Genomic DNA, 19,120 nt, shown 5'->3' on the forward strand with positions numbered 1-19,120 from the left:
CCTTCCTGAGCCCGTTTCTCCCGGATGTGGGGGGCTTAAACCAAGCTTGCCACCACGTGGGGTACGAGGCAGGAGGAAGGCTTGGCACCAGATGTGCAGAAAGCAGGCAGGGAGCCTGGCGAAGGCGCGGGAGGCTGGCCCTCACGTGGGGGTACTGGGGATAGAAAGCTTGGAGAAGAATTTGGAAGCCGATGGGCAGGACTCCGGGACTGTGGCTGGGAGGGGTAGGCCGAGATACAAGGTTCCACCGAGGTCCTTGGAAGGAGACATCGCTCCAGCCCCAGGGGTACACCACTGCTCCCTGTCCCCACTCTCCACCACTGCACTTGTTGCCTTGTGGATCCCCTTCCTGGTCCCCACCGTCCTTACCCTCAGTCTCCCCCGCCCACCTCCGTACCCCTGTCTCAGTCCGAGGGCTGATGAGTGCCTCCCTTCCTGCCACCTGACTGTAGTCACCCCTCCGACGCCCAGCGCTTTGGGGTTCCTAGAGAGAAGTGCAGTAACCACCTCCATGGCAGCACCGGTGAGCGGAACATACGGGGCCAGGGACGCGGGTGAAGAAGGGGCGGCTACAGGGCGTCGGGGGTGGGGGTGGGGGTGAAGCGGGGGGCCTTGGTCCTGCCAGCAGGTACCACATACACTGCACTCGCTTGTCCTGGCTGGGGCTCTGTCTGGGGGCGTCCCACTGGGGGCCATGCTGCCTGGGCCCTCTCCCCTCTAGGACTGAAGCCCCTGGCCTCTAGCTGCTGGCAGCCCCTGCCCTCACGAGAGAATTGTACTCTTTGTCCTTGGCCACAGGCCAGCTCCTCCCTGGGCTGCTCCTGTTCCTATCCTCCCCTGCCCGTAAACTTCCTGTGAGCTAATCCTTGCCTCCTAGTCCTGGTCGGTTTCTGGGGAGCCTAGTGGCAGACACCCACTAGGGGCTTGGCAGATCATTAAGGATTGGCTTCCAGGCCTGGGTTCACCCACCTGACAGCACCCCCAAGGGCCAAGTAGCTTCCTGTCTGAAGTGGAACTTACCCCAGTAACCAACCACCTGTGGGCTGCCCCTGCCCTCCTCAAGGCCAGGTTGTCCCGACAAGCAGTGGGCTCTGGGAGGTGGCCCTTCTCCTCCCAGGCCCTCCGGCCTCACGTGCTCAGGAGGGGTAAGAACAGCAGGGAGGAGAGGCCAGTAGGGGAGGGTGGTTCACCTAGCCTGAACTTCCTGTGCCTCCCAGGGCCGGAGCCCTGTGACTGCGGAGAAGGAGGGGACTGGGGACTGACCATAGCAGGAGAGCAGGGGCCAGGCCGGGTAGCCAGCTGAGGGGGAGGGGTCATGAGAGCTGGGAAAGCAGCAAGTCCTCCCTCCCATCGGGGGCCAGCGCCTCAAGGGCTGCTGACCTCTGACCCAGCCCAAACAGGAAGTGCCCTATCTATGGGCCTGGGCCTTGGAGAAGAAGGAATGCAAGGATGAGTCCAAAGCAAACACTCCCCAAGCTTCCCAGGCCTCTCCCCGCCCCCTGCCTGAGTCTGGCCCTTTCTCTGCTGAGAATTCAGGGGTGGAGTGGGGGTGAGGGTTGGGGGTGGGGGGCTGGCTATAGAACGGGACTCACACGAGACTTGCATTTCCCAGGCCCAGACCCCAGCCAGAGGTGGTGGCCGGACAAGTTCTCTGCAGTAGGTACTTGGTGACTTTTTCCTTCACTCCACCCACATCCAGGCAGCACTGAAAGCTGGGGCCAGTCCTGCTCCTGCCACATCCTTGATGCCTGTCACTTAGCTATCTCTCTGGCCCCCATACCACCATGAGCCTCTCACTCCCCTGGGGGCAGGGGCTGGGTCAGCTGTGGTCTCTGCTGGTTGTGGCCTCCCCATCCCTCACCCTCCCCAGCATCGGGTGAGATGGCATCATGAGCTGTCAAGGCTGACCCTGATGACCCTACACTGTTCCCAGTGGTCCCCTCCCAAAAGCAGGGTAACTGCCCTAGGGACTTCAGGGGGCTCTGCAGACCCTGTGTTCCCACCCACCACAGCTGACCTGTCCTGTCCTCAGGGCTTGGCAGGGCTGAGCTCTCACAGCTTGCTGGTGTCTGCGTCTGCCTCCCCCACCAGGCAGGCAGGCTGCAACTCTGGCCAGGGGGCAGTCACCACTGGGTTCCCAGGGCCAGGCCTGGCCTCCCACAGACCGAGCACTCCCCACCCTTCCCTGGCACCAGGTCTCACAAAGGTACATTCGGGTCCCACATCACTGCATGCCTGCCCCTGCCCCTAAGGTCCTTCGGTGGGGCCCTGGTGACCCACAGGCTGGACTGGGGATGTGTACGCACCAGGGATGGGAGGAACCAGGGTAAGGGCAGGCACCAGGGGCCCCCACATCAGCCTGCTCTGCCAGCAGAGCCCATCTCTGTGGGTCCATACCTGGGACAGGGATGCTTCCTGGAAGAGAGGTACTGATGCTGTCTGAGCTGCTGGGTTGCCACATCCTTGTGAAGGGTGACTTCAGTACCCTGGCCAGGGCAGGTAAGGGTGGGGAGGCTCTTGGAGAAGCTTCTGGAACCAGGCCCTCTTAACTCCCTGCTAATGAAGTGGTGTGGAGGATGCAGGCCCTGGGGACTCTGTGCACAACAAAGCGCCAGCATGCAAATGCAGCTTAAATCCAGGACGAAGAGAGGGAGGTTGGTGGAGGCTCCTGGGCTTGAATGAAATGCGTTTATTATGCTCAAGTCCAAACCAGCGCTGCACCCTGCTGGGCCATTTACTACGTGAAGGGGCCTCAGCAGTCAATGGGAAGGGGGAGCATCTGAAGCAGCAGGGGCTTCTAGATCTTCCTCCTAGTAGTGCAAAGATCAAGTGGAGCTAGGCCTGCCCCCCCACCCCGAAGTCCTAAGGGAGCAGGGGGCTCCTAGGAGCCCTCCGCCACCCCCTCCCCCTGCTGAGGCCGGAGGACCACACTGCAGTAGACCTGGAGGCAGGAGAAGGTGGTGGGTGGGATGCGGCGCCGGTCAATAAGGTTGTTCTCCAGGTGTGTGGAGATGAGATTGGAGTCTTGAGCCACTCGAGTGTCAGATGGAATTCAGGGGCACGTGTCTATAGGGTGGGGATGGCAGGGTCAAGCAGAAGAGAGAAGGCCCCAGAAAGGGGAGGCAGGTATCATACAAGAGGAGAGAAACAGAGGGCCCTATAGTGAGGGGGGCAATACGACTGAGTCACGGCCACCGGACCCAGGGCAGCGGGTCAGGCAGGTCACTGCCACCACCTGCCACGTCCCCACTTGAGGCTCAGCCCTTGCTGCTCTGGGCCAGGGCCCTCTCACCTCCCCCTTGCCAGCCCCTGCCCAGATTTTTGCTGTCTGTAAGCCCTCCACCTTGGCTGCCCTGGGCCTGCCAAGCACCGGACCGGGCATAGCCTCCTGTCACGGCAACCAAGATGGATAGATGGGGACAGTGAAGGATTCCTCCCATGCGCCCACCTGCCAGGCAGGGCCACCTGGCCTCAGCTGCCCCTTTCTCCCCTGGCTGGCAGTGCGGCGTGCTGGGACAGCATGATGGGCGTAGGCGCAGGGCCCCACCTGATCTTGCTGTGGCTCAGATTCGGCACCTGCAGCCCCCTGAGGCGCAGGAGGCCACGTGGGATGGCCTGCAGCTGGTTGTGATCCAGCAGCAGCTCAGCCAGGGAGGTGGGAAGACCTAGGAAGGACACACCATGGCCGCCGTCGGCGTGCGGGCTGTTGTGGGACAGGCGCAGGAGCTCCAGGCTGGGCTTCATGTGTACAAACACGTAGCCAGGGACGCGCTCGATGCGGTTGTGGTGCAGCCGAAGGCCCCGTGGCAAGAGGGAGGGCATGTGCACCAGCCGGTTGTGGGATAGGTCAAGGGTCTCCAGCTTCCTGCAGGGCGGACGGACGGGCGTGGAGTGAGCGAGTGCAGTCCGGCAGGAGCCAGAGCCACAGCTGAAGCCCCGAGTCAAGGTGCCTGGTGCACACCCAAGAAGGGAGTGGGGGATTGGCTCCCTGACGCCGGTGGCCGCCAGAGCTCCCGGCGGTTGGGAAGGGCAAGGAGGCCAGCTGCAGCCTGACCGTGAGTCAGGCCAGGCCCTGTCTGGCTTCTGCGTCCTCCTCTGTCTAAAGAGGCTGGGGAGAGGGGATCTGGGTGGGGTCCTTCCTTGTTCACCGCAGGGCTAGGGAGGCCAGTCCTTCCCCCACCTCGGGGGCTCCTCAAACGTACACCGGACAAAGGAAGTGCAACTGGAGGTGCGTGCTCACCCCAGCCTGGCTCTGCTCTGCCCCTCCTCGGCCTCGCAGCCCTTGCCTTTTGTCCCTGTGCTCTCTTGTCATCTTCCTGTCTCACCCGGGCTGATAAGCAGGAGAAAGATGGGGAGGGAAAGAACACTAAGGCTCCCAGGGGTCAGGGCTGGGGACCCGGAGGGATCAGGGAGGCGGGCGGTGGAGCTTGGGTGGCCGTTAGCCCAGGTCACTCACTCCGTGGCGGGCCGTGGGTCAGGACCAGGGCCGGCCAAGGGGAAAAGCAGAAACAGAGGGTGGGGATGCTTCTAGCATGGGTTGGAGCAGGGAAAGTGGCTTTCCTCAGTGATACCCCAGCCCCTGTGCATGGGGTCAGCCCTTTGGCCTTGGGGCCCAGGCTGCCTTCAGCCCACGGGGGTTAGGGCTCCAGTGCCCCCTGAGCTTATTTTCCCAGCAGCCGCCTCCCCTTCCACAGGCCGGAGAAAAGCTGGGCGGCGCCAGCAGGGCTTGACTGGCCGCCGCCCCCCTGCCCAGGCCCCGCGGTGGGAGTGGAGGAGAGGAACAGCGGCTGGGTGGCCCCGCCCTAGGCTGCTGTCTGCTTTGCTTTGCCCCCTTGGCAAGAGGGGGAGAGGAAAAAAGAATAATTAAACCCAAACGTCCTGGTAACTTTTTCCTGGAACATGAGGGTGCAGGGCAGGAGGCTCTGGTCCCTGGAATGTCAGGTCGGAGTGTCTGTTGACCCCTGCCTACCACCCCCCTGCCCTGCCATGGTGGTTGCCAGACCCCATGGATTGTACTCCCCAGCCCTCCTGCTGCTTCCCGGACCACATCCTAACTCCATAGGCAGGGCCGATGAGAGCCAGGTCTCCTCCTGGATCCCTTCTGTTGGTGCCTCCTCCCAGCTATCCAAACCAGATCCTAAGGACTCATCCTGGACCCTTCCTGGAGTGGGGTGAATAGTGGCCCCCAAGTATATGTCTGCCCAGAACCTGTGAACGCGACCTTATTTGGCAAAAGGGTCTTTGCCGATGTAAGTGAAGGATCTCGAGATGAGCTCATCCTCGATTAGGGAGGGCCTTACTAAGTTCAACGACAAGTGTCTTTATAAGAGACAGAAGGGGACAGACTCAGAGACACAGAGAAGGCCATGTGACAACAGAGGCAGAGGCCAGAGTGATGTGGCCACGAGCCGAGGAATACCTGGGGCCAACAGCAGCTGGAAGAGGCAAGGAAGGATTGTCCCGCTGCAGACAGAGCGCGGCCCTGTCGACACTTGGATGTTAGACTTCTGGCCTCCAGAGCTGTGGGAATAGAAATCTCCGTGGTCTTAAGCTCCCCGGTTTGTGGTACTTGTCTAGTACGCCCCAGGAAACTCATATGCTTTTCTCTTTCGTGCCCCTTCCTGCCCCTGTCACCCCCTAGCTAAACTCAGCAGCTGACCAGGTCTCAGCGCCCGCGCTGCCCCTGTCTAGGCCCATAGCACCTCCCAGAGAGCTGGCTGGGTGCCTACAGGGCGAATCCAGGCATGGGCAGAGGAAGGGGTTTCTGTGGCTTTGGGGATTTTGCTGGGTGGGAGGGACAGGGAAATCTTGGAGGAGTAGGTGGGCGGCTCAGGGCCCAGGTCACCCTGAGCCCTGCGCATGGAGGCCGATGACCCACCTGAGACCAGGCCCAAGCAACAGAGCCACCCCTCCTCCTTACTCTCTGGGTTCCTCTGGGTGATTCTGCCCTCTCTGGCCTCCATGCGCCCATCAGGGTAAAGCTCGGGCAGGGCCAGGGCAGGTGGCAGCCATCACGGGAGATCAGTCCGAGCGCGGGGGGCCAGCCGGTCGTCCTGGAGCCGGTTGTTGCTGTGACTGCAAGCTCCTAGGGCCAGGGCTGAGGGTGAGGGTGAGGGGCCCACCTGCCTGGCCCGGCTCCCATCTGTACCCGGCCCCATCTGTGAGACCCAGGTGTCCGCATCTCTGCTGCTCTCGGGGCCGTAGGCCATCTTGCGGAGGGCCCCAGCAACACCTGCTAGCCACGGCTCCTCCAAGCCCCACAAGACACGGCGCCAAAGAGCACCGCCAAGCAAGGGGGCCATGTGGCGCAGGGAGGGCCTGAGCCTTGTTCGGGGACACCCAGGAGGTCCAAGACAGTCCCCAAAGCCTAACTCTGGGCCTCTGGGAGTCGGGGGAGAGGCCCTCTGGCACTGAGGCTTTGCGGGGTTATCTTTAAAGCTCCCTTCCTGGGCCGCTGTGCTCTGGCCTTTTGCCTACAACACGGCCTCCCCTGGCCTTGGGGCTCACCCGCAGGGAGGCTGGCAGGCGGGGCCGGGGGGTGGAGGTGGGGGGGATGGTCCGCAGACAGTTTCCATCCAGCCTCAGGCAGAGCAGGCTGCGCAGGGGCTGGAAGGCCAGGGGCGAGATGTCACCATCGTGCAGGTGGTTCCCTTTGGCCTCCAGCGTCAGCAGCCCTGCAGGGCAGGTGGGCGGGGGGGGGGGGGGGGAGGTGGGGGCTGGGGACTGGGGTGCCACCAGCCAGGCTAGGCTCTCTGGGCATGGCTTTGGGCTGGTCCTGCCCAGGGGACACCTATCTGGTGGCATTGTGGCTTCCCAGTTCCCGCTTGGACGAGGTCGGTGAGGGTTTTGAGAACCTCTACTCGGTTTCTCCCAGAAGCGACGCTCCCTTGAGGGGCCTGAGGATCTGTGGACTGTGTCATCTCAAACCACTGAGGCCCACTGGGCTGGGTACTCCGCACAGCAGCCCCTCCAGGCCTTATCCCCCAGGAGAGAAGCAACAGATGCCTGGAGCCATCTCACACCTGCCAGCCTAGACCCCCTGGTCGCGCGAGTGCAAGGACTACTGCATAGCTTGAAGGCAGAGGCAACCAGCTTGTTCCTGCTCAGGTCCAACCACTGCAGATTGGGCTGCCCCTGGAACGTGTGTGCTGGGGGCCTGGCGATTTCATTCTCTGTGCAGACACAGGGGGGCTGCATTCCATGCTCCCTTGTCTCCCTCCCCTCTGCCAGGGCCTCCCCAACATGGACCGGAGGACCTGGCGCTCCCCTTTTATTTTATTTTTTATTTGAGACAGGGAGAGAGAGAGAGAGAGCACGAACAGAGGTGGGGGCAGAGGGAGAGGGAGAAGCAGACTCCCCGCTGAGCAGGGAGCCCAACATGGTGCTCCACAGGGCTGGATCCCAGGACCCTGAGATCATGACCTGAGCCAAAGGTAAACACTTCACTGACTGAGCCACCCAGGCGCCCCTGGAGCTGGCTCTTCTGACTGTCCCAAGTTGGGGCACCTTCTCATTGCCAACCAGGACCCACAGGGAGGGGGGCCATTTCCAGGTCCAGCGATGTAGCAGCCACAGTGGCTGAGGACCCACTAGAAGGGAAGCCCAGGTGTGTGGCCCTCTCACTCTTGCCACAGGGGTGAGTATGGGGGAGGGGGTCACCTACCTGCCAGGTAGAGTGTGGGTAGGCCAGGGTCAGTCAGGGCAGGGATGTGTTTCATCTTGACATTGCTGCAGGCGATGGCCGCCTGGGTCAGGAGGCAGGAGGCTGGAAGGGAGGGCATGGCCTGTTGGGCGGTGCCCCGGTCTGTAAACCTCTGTCCGTGCCCTTGCCCGCTTCTAGGCCTTTTCCGCCCACGGCCTGTGGTCTCCTTGGCTATGATCCTTCTTTTGATGCCGGCCCCCTGAGCTGGGTTGGTGGAAGGCCCCTGGAGGACAACAGATACGGCCCCCAGCAGCAGAGGTCTGCCGAGGGGCTGGAGCTTGCCTGGCCGCCCCCCCCCCGCCCGGACCTGCCAGCAGATTGGCCAGCCAAACTGGAACACAGCACGAAGGACGACAATAGCCCAAACGGGGGCCCTGAGGCTGGGGAAGAGGACCTGCCTTTGAAAGGTTCCTCTCCTGTCTGCACACGGGGCCACTCAGCTTGGGCGCACTGAGAGTGGGGCGGGGCCCGAGGGGCTGGTGATGCTGGTATGATTGGTGAAGACTCGACCAAGCCTCAGCCCCTTGAGATTCAGGCACAGCCCCTGCAGGCTCTACATGGGGGCTTCCTGTCCTGGCCGGTTCTCACCTCTGGGAGGTCTCCCGGGCTTTGGGCCCTTTCTCCTGGCTCCCCGACCTCCTGTCTTCCTGCCTTGGCCCTCTTTGGTGGCCACTGCCCCGTCTTGGGCTTGGGGACCCCTGCTGGCCTGCAAGGGCCTGAGCTTGCTGGCCTGGGGCCTTGCTTCAGCCCCCATTTTGGCTGCTGGGCCCCTTGCTGTGACTCCAGTCCCTCCTCTGAGCCTGGAGGGGGGCCTTCCGCTGGGGCTGGGGGCTGGGTGGGGGCTGGGTAGGGGCTTCCTGGGCTCCTTCCTTGGAGGTGGGCTGCACCTGTGGTCAGTCCAGGTGCCCATCCTCAGGTCTGTGCAGGCCGCCGTTCCCGAAGGTGGCTCGCACCTGACCTGCAGAAGGAGACAGTATGGGCTGGGCGGGCTGGGTCCCCCGCCTGGCTGAGAGGCTGCACTTCTGTCCTAAGGGGGGATCAGTCACAGGTTGGCCCCCCTTCCTCCTCTCTCTGCCCAGGCCTCACTTCTTCTTCTCTCTCCTACCCTCAGGAGCTCTCAGCCTTCTGTCACAGACCCCCGAGGCCATCGAGTATCTCGTGCCCCAGAGTGGAGGCTTTTCATGGCCGCAGAGTGGAGGACCACAAGCACCAGAGAGAGAGCAGAGTGCTGCTCAGTGTCATAAGCAGGCCAGCGGCCCATGGACTGGGTCACCCTGCCTGCCTCCCCTCTAACACATGGCAGCCCCACCTTGACGAGCCCTGACCATGGGCATCCCTTGCAGGTCCTGGGCCCACCCACCAGCTCCTCTCATCCCACCCCTGGGCCTCGGGGTGGGGCAGCCAAGCATGAAGGTCACACCATAGCTGGTCTCCTGGGGCCGCTGGCGCCACCCCTCCCAAGCCCTGGGTCCCCCCACTTTCAGCCTCCCACATGTCTCCCGGTCTCCTCAGTCGGTCTTAAGGCAGCAGGCTCCCCACCCAGCAAACCTGGATGCATTACTCCAGCCCCAGTTATAGTGGTCCCTCCTTTCCTCCCCTGCCCTCACTCTGGGCTATGGGCACCGGGCCTCCCAGGCTCTGCCATCCCCTCTTGCCCTCCTGAGAGGGTTCCCTGAGGCCCATGGGTCCCTCCTAACCCCCTTGGAAGCACCCAAGGTGAGCACTGGGTGGGCAGCCTTGAGGTGACCAAACTTCTCTCCTTCTGCTCCTGCCCCGGGCGGGGGGGGGGGGGTAGGATTCTAATAACAAGGTCGAGTGTTCCTCTCCTACCAGCCTTTTCCGGCTGGTGCCACTTACTCACCACTGGGGGGCCCAGGCCAGCTGGGCGGCGACGGCTGCAGGGTCAGCGTGCCCACGGGGGTTGGTGTGGCCGTGGGCTCTCTCAGGCTCGGCCCCTGCTTGGTCAGGGCACCTCCAGGGCAGCTCCCCCCCCAGAGAGCCAGGACCGGGAGCATCATGCTCTTCATGGCCACTTCGCTTGGGCCGCGCAGGCCTCCTGGGCCGGTAGAGGGGAGGACTGGCTGGGAGGGGTGGAAGCGTCAGCCACAGCAGGATGGGACACAAGCGGGATGGCGCACCACAGTCCTGCTCCCTAAGCTCCCAGCCCTGGCTGCAGCCCTAGGAGCCTCCCCGACCTGCTCCAGCCCTCCCCCCAGGAAGGCCCCCCCAAAACAAATACCTCCCTAGGCCTTGCGCCCAACCTCCCACAACATCTCCTTCTCCCACCTGAAGAGAAAGAGAGATTGATTTTTTTCTTGGACTCGAGTGCTCTTGGTCTTTTGCTGTAAGGCCTGCATTTATTCTCCACTGGACCAGGCCCAGTGGCCCCCATGAATGGGGTTTCTGTCTCTGTACACAGTGGACCTGCGAGGCCCACCACAGGGCAAGCCACCCACCCCAGGCTGCCAGGTCCTACGTCCATGGCTGGGAAAGGAGAGGGGCTAGGGTGCCCGGAACCTGCCAAGCCTGTGGGCTTCTGCCATGGGTGCCAGTGCCGAGGCCTCCCAATTTCGGAGGAAACCTCAGCCGGGCAGAGCTAGGGTGGCAAGCATGGACCCCAGCTCTCAGGGCCCCAGTGCCCCCTGGGCACAGGCACCTCGGCTTGGTCCCTGTACCAGCTCCCCGACTACCTGGAGGCAGCGCCCTTTCCTCCAGACCTCCATTTTCTCCTCTGGAAAAAGCAGGGAGGGGGGAGTTACACATCTGCAGCCTCCCCAGCTGCACCCCCACCCCCACACTAAACTGTGTGTGAACCAGGGGCTGCTGGGTCCCAGTGTGACCACTGTCATCAGGCAGTCCCAAGATGCCCCCTTGCCTCGGGCATGTCCTCTTGGTCAGAGGGGCACCTGCGGACCGGGATGGAACAAGGTGGAAAGGAAGCTGGGCCTGAGGGAAGGAGCAAGAGGCAAAGAAGGAGGTGTCTGACCACAGGCCTCTGGGCCAACCCTAGGAGGGCCCCAGCCCCAGGCCCTGCTGTGGGAGCCGAGGGCGGGCGGATGGGCGGGGGGTGGGGGCTGGCAAAGAGGCCCCGTCTCACCACATGGCTCTTTGGGGCCAGCTTTGAGGAAGCTTTTCCTACAGCTCTGTCCAGCATTGACTTATGTTTGGAAGCGATCTGAAAAAATGAGTTAATTGTGGGCAAGGCTTGGGTGGAGGGGAGAGGGGGAAGCTGGGGGAGGGTGCAGGGAACGGGGAGCAGGGCCAGGAAGGGCCATCTGGAAGGAGCTTCCCACCACCATCTGGGGTTCCAGGTCTCTGTCCAGGGCCACAGGGGAGTGTGTGAGATGCAGGAGGGGGCTGTGGGGGATTAGGGCGGGGAGTCCCCAGCAAGAGGGTCTTCACTGGGCTCCTCGACATTTGCATATGTGGGTCTGTGTGCAGGGTGCAGGGGGGACAGGGGAGTTGCTGCCCTCAGGGAGCCCCCATGGCAGCTGACAGTCTTGTAAGAGCCACACAGGGTCCATTGGCACCCTCTCCCTTGTCCCATCCAGGGCTCTGGTTTATGGCCTGAATGTGGAGCTGTGCCACACACAGGCCAGAGACAGAGGCTATCTGTGGAGTGAGCATGAGCAAGTACTTTGGGAGCCAAGGATGAAGCCACTGGTGTGCCTGTGTGGCCCTGGGCTGGAGGACGGCTGAAGCTCTGGGAGGGGGAGCACTTAGGCAAGGGAGGCCAGAGATGTGCCGGGGAGACTACGAGAAGTTTGCCCGGGAAACCTGGAAGACGGAGCGCTCCCAGCCTCCCCAGTACAGAGAAGGAAGCAAGGGGGGTAGGGCTTGCCCAAGTCAAGGCATTGTCTGAGGAGGGGTAGGACCCTTCCTGAGGTAGGACCCTTCCTGAGGTGGGCCCCTGGAGTGGGACTGTGGTGGGAGCCCTTGCTCTGACCCTCCCCCTGCCTGGGGATGGATTCTGGAATCCTGGCCCCCAACCCATTTCCCCTGTTCGTGCCGCTCCCCAGGCGCTGACTAAACATCCTGCCATCTGGTTCCCATTAGCTGGGCTGGGGGTGGGAGGAAGCCTGCTCCCAGGTTTCTCTGGCACAGCAGTCTGGAGGAGGGAGGGACCCCGCTTCTACCCACCTAGGCAGGAAGGGGCGAGGCCTGGGCCCTGTCAGTTCCCCAGCTCCCATGGAGTCCTGTCCTGCTGTCCTTCTCCTGCTGGGGACCCAATGGCCACCTGGCCACCTGCTCTGTCCAGTCTTGCAGTACCTGCACATCATGGGGACCTTGAGGAAACCCCCAGAGAGCAGAGCCAGCCTGCAGGGGTGGGGGGCTCAGCAAAACTTGAGGTACCCTCCCACACCCACCCCTCCTACACACAGAGCTCACTCGTGGACTTGGGCTGGGACAGGCAGGGCCCCCGGCCAACACTAACCCTGAGCCTAGTGTCTGGAGCGCGGGGTGGGAGGGGTGTTGGGATTTTCCAGGAACCAGGGATACAGCGAGCTTTGGGCTCGTAGCTCTGCCCTGGACAGACTGGCCATGTGATGTCGGGAACAAGTCTCCCTGCTCAGGGCCTCGGTCTCTCCATCTTAATGTAGTGGGTGTGCGCTCCTTACAAAGTTCTAGAATCTGAGAGCTGGAAGGGGCCTGGAGTTACATTAAATGATCGAGGTTGCTTCCAGCTGCACAATCCTAGGATTCTAAGGGCAAGGAACAGACTCCCGGTTCTTGTTCTCCTGCCCTGCCCTTCCACGTGGCCCACTGTCCACACACTCATGCACACCCATGTGCACACGTACCCGCACAAGTCGGGGGCTCTGATTGGGAGCCAGGAGGATGCCAAAGCAACACTCCTCATCCCTCAAGCCTCCTTAGAACTGCACAGCTGAGAGCTCTCCTCCCATCAAGAGAGGATTGGAAAATGGATTCTTTGCTCAGGGAACGTTCCCGAGCTCCTGCTGTGGGCCAGGCACCATGCCGGGGCACTGTGTGGGGAGGCACACCGCCAGCTGGCTGTGTAGGGGGGAGCACAGGGACCCCATCGGAAGGAAAGAGACGGCCATGGTGACTGGAGGGAGGGGTACTTTTGATGGGGGTTCAGATGAGGACCGTGAGGAAGTAACATTTGGGGGGACTCTTCTCTGGAGCTCTGTGTGCCCTTCACAAGGGCAGGATGGCCAGTGCAAGGCTGGGAGGCAGAACAGGGCGGGGGAATCAGCAAGTAGGCCAGTGTGGGGCAGGAGGCTGAGGGAGGGAGAGGCTGGGGGAGGGCGGCAGGGCTAGCTTCACAGGGCGTTCTGTGGGCGGCAGGCTGATTTTGCCTGTAACCTTGAAGAAAACAGGGAGCCACAGTGGGCTTCTGAGCACGGGACTCACGTGATCTGACTTACATTATCAAAGGATTTCACAGACTGCAGGGGAACACTGACTTGTTGGGGCCACAAGTGAGAAGATAGGAGCCAGTGTGGAGGCAGCTGCACCCCGTAGGGGAGAGGTGAGGGTGGCCGGTGCAGGGTGGAGGCTGCAGGTGAGGGAAGTGAGGAGAGTCGGAATGCTGAGGGCGGAGTGAGCCTGGGGCAGAAGCTCAGGAATCCACCTCCTGACCTGCCAGGTGTGAGGGTGGTGATTAGACAGCCAAGTGGTGGTGTCCAGAAGGCAGTTCCGTGTATGAATGCAAAGCTTGGGGCCAAGGTCTGGGCTGCTAGTCCTGCCCTCCCACTATCTGTCATTTGATACGTGCCTCAAGCCCCTACTGCGTACCAGGCCTTCTGCAGCCAAAGACACAGAACAAGGGAGCAGGCCTGTTCTTGAGCCTGCGTCGTCGTGTCCAAGTCACACTGAAACCAGGGTGTCCCTGAGCGCCTGCGCGCAGGTGCAGAGGCACGTGGGTGCTGGGCTCTATCCTTAGGAATCTGTGCGAGGGACTGTCAGGGTGCATACTCAGGCATCTCTAGGATATAAATAAAGGTACATGGGCCTTTTCCCCCTTCAAGCTTTGAGAAGAAAAGAGCCAAACTTTCTGTGCTCTCTTCCTGTTGCCAGCAGTTTCTTCCCTAGAGAAAACCCGTCTTGCTGTAATGCCATTAAAACCTCAGAGGATCTGGTCCCAATTAAACAACTTTTTCTGCAGATGCTTTTGTGAGCACTGAATACATCAGCCCATCCAGAGACCTGGTGTTCCTGAGTGAGGGAGGGAGAGAGGGAGGGGAAGGGCGAGAGAGACAGAGAGACGGAGGAAGGAGAAGGAGGGAAGGGGGCACGGGACCCCAAGCAGGACGATGATGGCTGGGGATGGGGTGGTGGAGAGTAAGGTGCCACTGCTTTCAGCTGCCGAGTGTCTGTAGAAGGTGGGCCTGGGCTGGGGGGAGTGCGGCCAGGGTGGCTTTGGGGCACAAAGATTCCAGGTGGCTGCTGTGGCTGGGTTGAGGGAGGAGGGCCATGATTGGGATGGGGGCACGTGGGGGCCACTTGCCCATCTCCCTTCCCCCTCTGAAATTCAGTTGGTTCCTACCCATAACGTGGGCCCTGCTCGACTCCGTGTGGAAGCTAACCTCTGCCCCTCCAGATGGGCATGGGGTGGGGGGGCTCAGGCAGGGATCAGAGGCTGGGTGCTAGCTGGGGGCAGGGCACTGGGAAGCCGAGGTTGAGCGCCCCCTCCCCCGCCTGGCCCTCCGCAGTGGGCACGTTCGTGTTCCAGTCCTGGCGCCTGCGTCTCCAGCTCCAGACGCATGTGACTCAGTCCTGCCGGCTTTGCCAAGCCGTCTAGACCCGAGTGTCTCCCTGCGGAGGGGGCCATCCCGCCCTCCATTTCCTCTTCTGCGGCCCGGGAGCCTGAGCCCCGGCCCACGTGCAGCCGCCCCCCTCCCCCCTGCCCCTGCCGCGCAGCTGTCCCCACCCCTCACCCTGCCCGGGCGCGTCGCGGCCTGGGCTCCTGCAGAAGAGGAGCATGAGAGCTTGAGCTTGGATCCCAAAGGCCTCCAGGGGCCCAGCCTGCAGCCCTCCCCACCCCAGTTTTGGAGCCTGGGTCAAGAAGGCAAGTGAAGACCGTGACCATGTCTGCTGGGGCCCCCTCCAGCCCCGTGTTCATTCTCACCCCTGGATCCATGGGGACTAGGAGAGGGCTCATGGGTCCACTTCCTGGCCCGCAGCCCGACTCTGTCCACACCCCTACAAATGCCTGCAAGGTGGATGGACTTCACAGATCCTCTCAGACCCTAGGAGTAGTCTGAGATCTGATCTGGGTCTTAGGCGTGTGAAATGGGCCCTTGCAGGAGATTGTGGCCTGGGAGCTGTTGGCATCCCCTGGGCTCCAAGGGCCCCTCAGCAGCAGGCGGTGAGGCTGGGGCCCTGAAGCAGGAGGCCCAGGGCAGGCCAAGGTTTCCTTAGGTTTCCTGTGAGCAGGGAGCCAGCTGTCCCTGCCTTAGGTTGCCATGGTCCCTGCCCTAGCACAGGGACCAGAAGTGACAGGAAGAGGAGGCCAAGGTCCCAGGACAGCCTCTCCATCCTCATGTGCCGGTAGACTCCCGGTGTCCGCACGAAGGTCTAGAAGGACAGCATTCTAGAATTGGTTGTCATCGGTCAGCTCCTAGATTGATAGTCCCATCCATCCAGTACTTGGGTGGGAGCCTATGAGCCTGCCACAAGCATATGCTCATATCTGTCAGGCCCATGGTGGCAGCTCCGGAGTCCTCTGGACTTAGGAGACTCCAGGAGTGTGTGCTTGGCCAGACAAGTCCCCAGGGCCTTGAGGTGGGTGACTAACAGTGACCACCTGAAGGGATGTCAACCTCACTCTTGTTCCAGGGACCCTTTAGGTCTCATTGCCCTTGTGGTAGTTTGGGGTCTCACATACAAAATCCCTGACTTCCCGGTTTTCCACTCTTCCTCTCATCTGTGTGAAGGTGGCTGGTTTTGAGTGGGCTCCTGGCTGGCACAGATGTTGTGGGCTGGCTGCGAGACCAGGGCACCAGGGTGGATGTTGACCAACAGCTCAGCACGGTAGCTCAGTCAGGGGCAGAAGAGAGAAGTTAGGGCAGGAGGAGGGGGGAGAGGGAGGGGCGGAAAAGGCAGCCTTGACCTTGCCCGTGGAGAGTCTTGGCCTCAGATCATCCTCAGCCTGACCTCATTACCATGTCTCATTTCTCCCTCAGTCCAGTGTCAGGAACTGCTACTTACTTCTCCCATGGACTGGAGCAGCTTCTTGTACCATAACTGAATTCTTCCTCTGAAATGTCACACACACTCACCACTTGCCTTTTCTTTCTTCTTCTTTTTTTTTTTTTAAAGATTTTATTTATTTATTTGACGGAGAAAGACACAGCGAGAGAGGGAACACAAGCAGGGGGAGTGGGAGAGGGAGAGGCAGACTCCCTGCTGAGCAGGGAGCCCGATGCGGGACTCGATCCAGGGACTCCAGGATCATGACCTGAGCCGAAGGCAGTCGCTTAACCAACTGAGCCACCCAGGCGCCCCTACCACTTGCCTTTTCTTCAAGAGCCTGCATTTGGTGCTCCCAGGGCATGTGATGAGGAGTCCCTTCATCTCCTCTTCTTACTGGGGAAACTTGGGGCTGAGGAGAGTGGAAGTTGGAGGAAGCCTTTGTCCCTCGAAGGTTCCCCTCTTTCAGGGGCAGGAGTTTATGGGGGAACAAGGCCTTCAGCTCCTGTCAGATGCAGCAGAAGCCAGTCTGCTTTCTCTTCCTTGACGGAGAGTGTAAACCCTTGATCTCCAGCTTCCTTTGATTGGCAATGTCTGCTGGGGGGGGGGGGGGGGGGGAGCCCTGGTTAAGATTCCCCCTGAACCCTGGGATCTGTTGCTAAAGACAGCCTCAACATTGCAGTGGAGATGCTCTCAGGGACCTTCCTCTTGCCTGATGCCCTGCACAGCTCCCGCCAAGAGCTGCTGCTCCAGGGCAGGGAGGCCGTTGAGTGAAGGCATCTGGTTGGCTGTCCATTTCTGTGCCCACTGCACAAAGTGACGTGCCTCACGTGGCTGGCTGCCTTGGCCTGCACCGCCTGCCAGCCCATCCCTGGTACGGTGGGGCCAGTGCCTGTCAACTGGCCTCAATTTCCAGCCTGTTTTCCAAGTACTGACACATGGCTAAGGCCCTGCTGAGACCCATGGCCAAGTTTCCCCCATGATCAGGAGGTTGGCTCTTGTTGCATGAAGTGCCTCCATCTGCCCAGGGATCCATACTCTCCACTGACCCCCTGTTCCTACCGAATCCCCTCCTAGGGGGACAGATCCTTCAGCCTCATTTTTGGCCCCTCACCCACGCAAGCCTCCTTCACAGAACCCGGGGGCTTTGGGCAGAAATGCCTCTTAGAGGCCTGTCCTCTCCTTCCTCACTGTAGTTACCCACCCTTTCACAGCCTTACCCACCTCCCTGGGCTTACACACCTCCCAAGACAGGGAGTGTTCTCCCTTTCTGGGCAGCCAGCCGGGGTTTAGGCAGTGTCCTCTGGGAGGGGTGCTTCCTTGTGTTGAGCTTGAGTTCAAGTTTCCAGAAGCTTCTATCAGCCGGCTCCTTCTTTCCCCACTCTGTGAGAGGCCCAGCAGTCTCTGTTTCCATCCCAGCCTCCAGCTTTCCAGTGGAGGATGTTTGGGAGGCACCATGATTTAGTGGTGGTGTGCGCAGGTCTTCGGCAGCCATCTCCATGAGCTGAGGGCTGGCCAGCACATCCTCCGTACAGGACGATGGACCCCATGACCTCTCAAGATGGTTTTCTCCCTTCGAGGCCCTGTCAATCCCTCCACGTCCCACCCCATGCCATAGACAGAGCTGCTGAGTTGGGGAAGGACTGGTTAGAGTACTGGCTCCATCGGGCTGGGTGGAGAAGGGGAATTTTCTTCCAGAATACACAGGGGCTTGTTTCTTCCTGATCCTTAGGAGCAGAGGATATGGGGAGGGTGGGGACGGCCACCACACTGCTGTGGTTTCTCCCGCCAAATTCCCCAGTCCTAGGAAAGATCCACAGGAAAACCCACAAGAATTTGAATGTCTGAGCTGGGGCTGTGATTGAAATGAAATTTTTTAAAAAGAAAGAAAGAAAAACAAAAACAAAAAGAGAAAAAAAAAAGATTAAAAAAAACAGCCCAAAGCCCCTACAGCCTTCAGCTGCCAGAAGGGCCCAAGGCAGCAACCATACTGGACAGGGGAAGGGGCCTTATGGTGCTTTGCAAGACCCTTCAGCTCACTTCCAAGGCTCTGTGTCCTCAGTATAGCTTGGAATTACAAACCATTCAGTAGGGAATCAGGTCCCGCCCCACAAGGACAGGCTTGGGTCTTTTTTTTTGTTAACCCAGACTCCTGCCCCCTCATCCTGGGACAGAACTGAGAGCCCTTTCCTGTTACTCAGAGGACTGCAGTTGCGTCCTACCAGTTCCCTGGGTCTCCCCGTCTCTAGATTTGCCTCTTGGTCCCTCTTTCTAGGAGGTGGCAGGGCAGGGCACAGAGGAGGGAGAGATTCCCGAGAGGACTGAGCTGGCAGCAGCTGCCTGCCTTGGCTTCCGACTCCCTGGGCACCAGCCACTCTTCAGCTCCTTCCTGCCTCCTCAGATCAGCAGGTCCCAGGGATGGGGGCTTTGGAGGTCTGGAGACAGATGGGTTGTCAGATTTCATGCCAGACTCATTGAGTTTGAGGGCTGTGAGAGATGCAAAGAGATTTGTAAGTGGACAGGGCGGGAAGGAGCCACAGAACCTTCCAGGAAGATGAAAGACAGAGTGGGGGAGGAGGGGGGAAGGTAGCAGAGTCCGGCACAATCACAGTGAACATCTACACAGTGCTTTGTACGTGCCAGGCATTGTCATAGGAATTATTACCTCATTCCATCTTCATAGCAATCCAATGAGGTAAGTGCTCTCGTTTATTCCCCATTAGGTGAGGGCGAGAAGGCACAGAGAGGTTAGGTAACCCGCCCAAAGTCACCCAGCTAGTGAGTAGTGGGGTCGGATTGGAACACAAGGAACTTCCCTCTAACTACAGCTGTGAGTGTGGGAACCGGGAGATAGAGCCCCGCACGGGGAGCCAGGACGCTCAGTCCCAGTTAAGTCCCACCCGCCAGGCGCCTCTCCGTCCTCTAGAGAACCCGACCGGGGCAGGAGCGCTCTCTCCTGGCGAAGGCTCGCCCCGACGCCCGCTCGGCCGGGGCCGCAAGCAGGCGCGACGCGAGCGAGGGGGCCAAAGCGCATCCGGCCCGGCTCGCCCGCGCCCCGCCCTTTCCCCGAGGCCTGCCTCCTGGGTGGTGCCCGGGCTCGCGTGGAGCTGCGGCCCAATGAGAAGGCGCGGCGGGCACGGGAGGGGTGGGCGGGCCGGCGCGGGCAGGAGGGTGGGAGGGGCGCGGGGCTTGCGTGTGATTGGCAGCCGGGCCGGCTAGTGAGCCTGGGGCGGGGGCGGGGCGCGGCTCAGAGCGCGA

At 61.2% G+C, this 19,120-nt stretch overlaps 1 long non-coding RNA gene across 1 annotated transcript; it reads left to right on the forward strand.

Annotated features, from left to right (window-relative positions):
* Positions 1-424: 424 nt before the first annotated feature.
* LOC118014977 lies at positions 425-9,339 on the forward strand. The gene is made up of 3 exons (XR_004680460.1): positions 425-523; positions 1,613-1,660; positions 8,814-9,339. It is a non-coding gene; the product is annotated as an uncharacterized LOC118014977 (long non-coding RNA).
* The last annotated feature ends 9,781 nt before the right edge of the window (positions 9,340-19,120 follow it).

The sequence above is a fragment of the Mirounga leonina genome, unplaced genomic scaffold, assembly GCF_011800145.1.
Source record: "Mirounga leonina isolate KUSES-001 unplaced genomic scaffold, KU_Mleo_1.0 Mir_101799, whole genome shotgun sequence".
Taxonomy (NCBI): Eukaryota; Metazoa; Chordata; class Mammalia; order Carnivora; family Phocidae; genus Mirounga; species Mirounga leonina.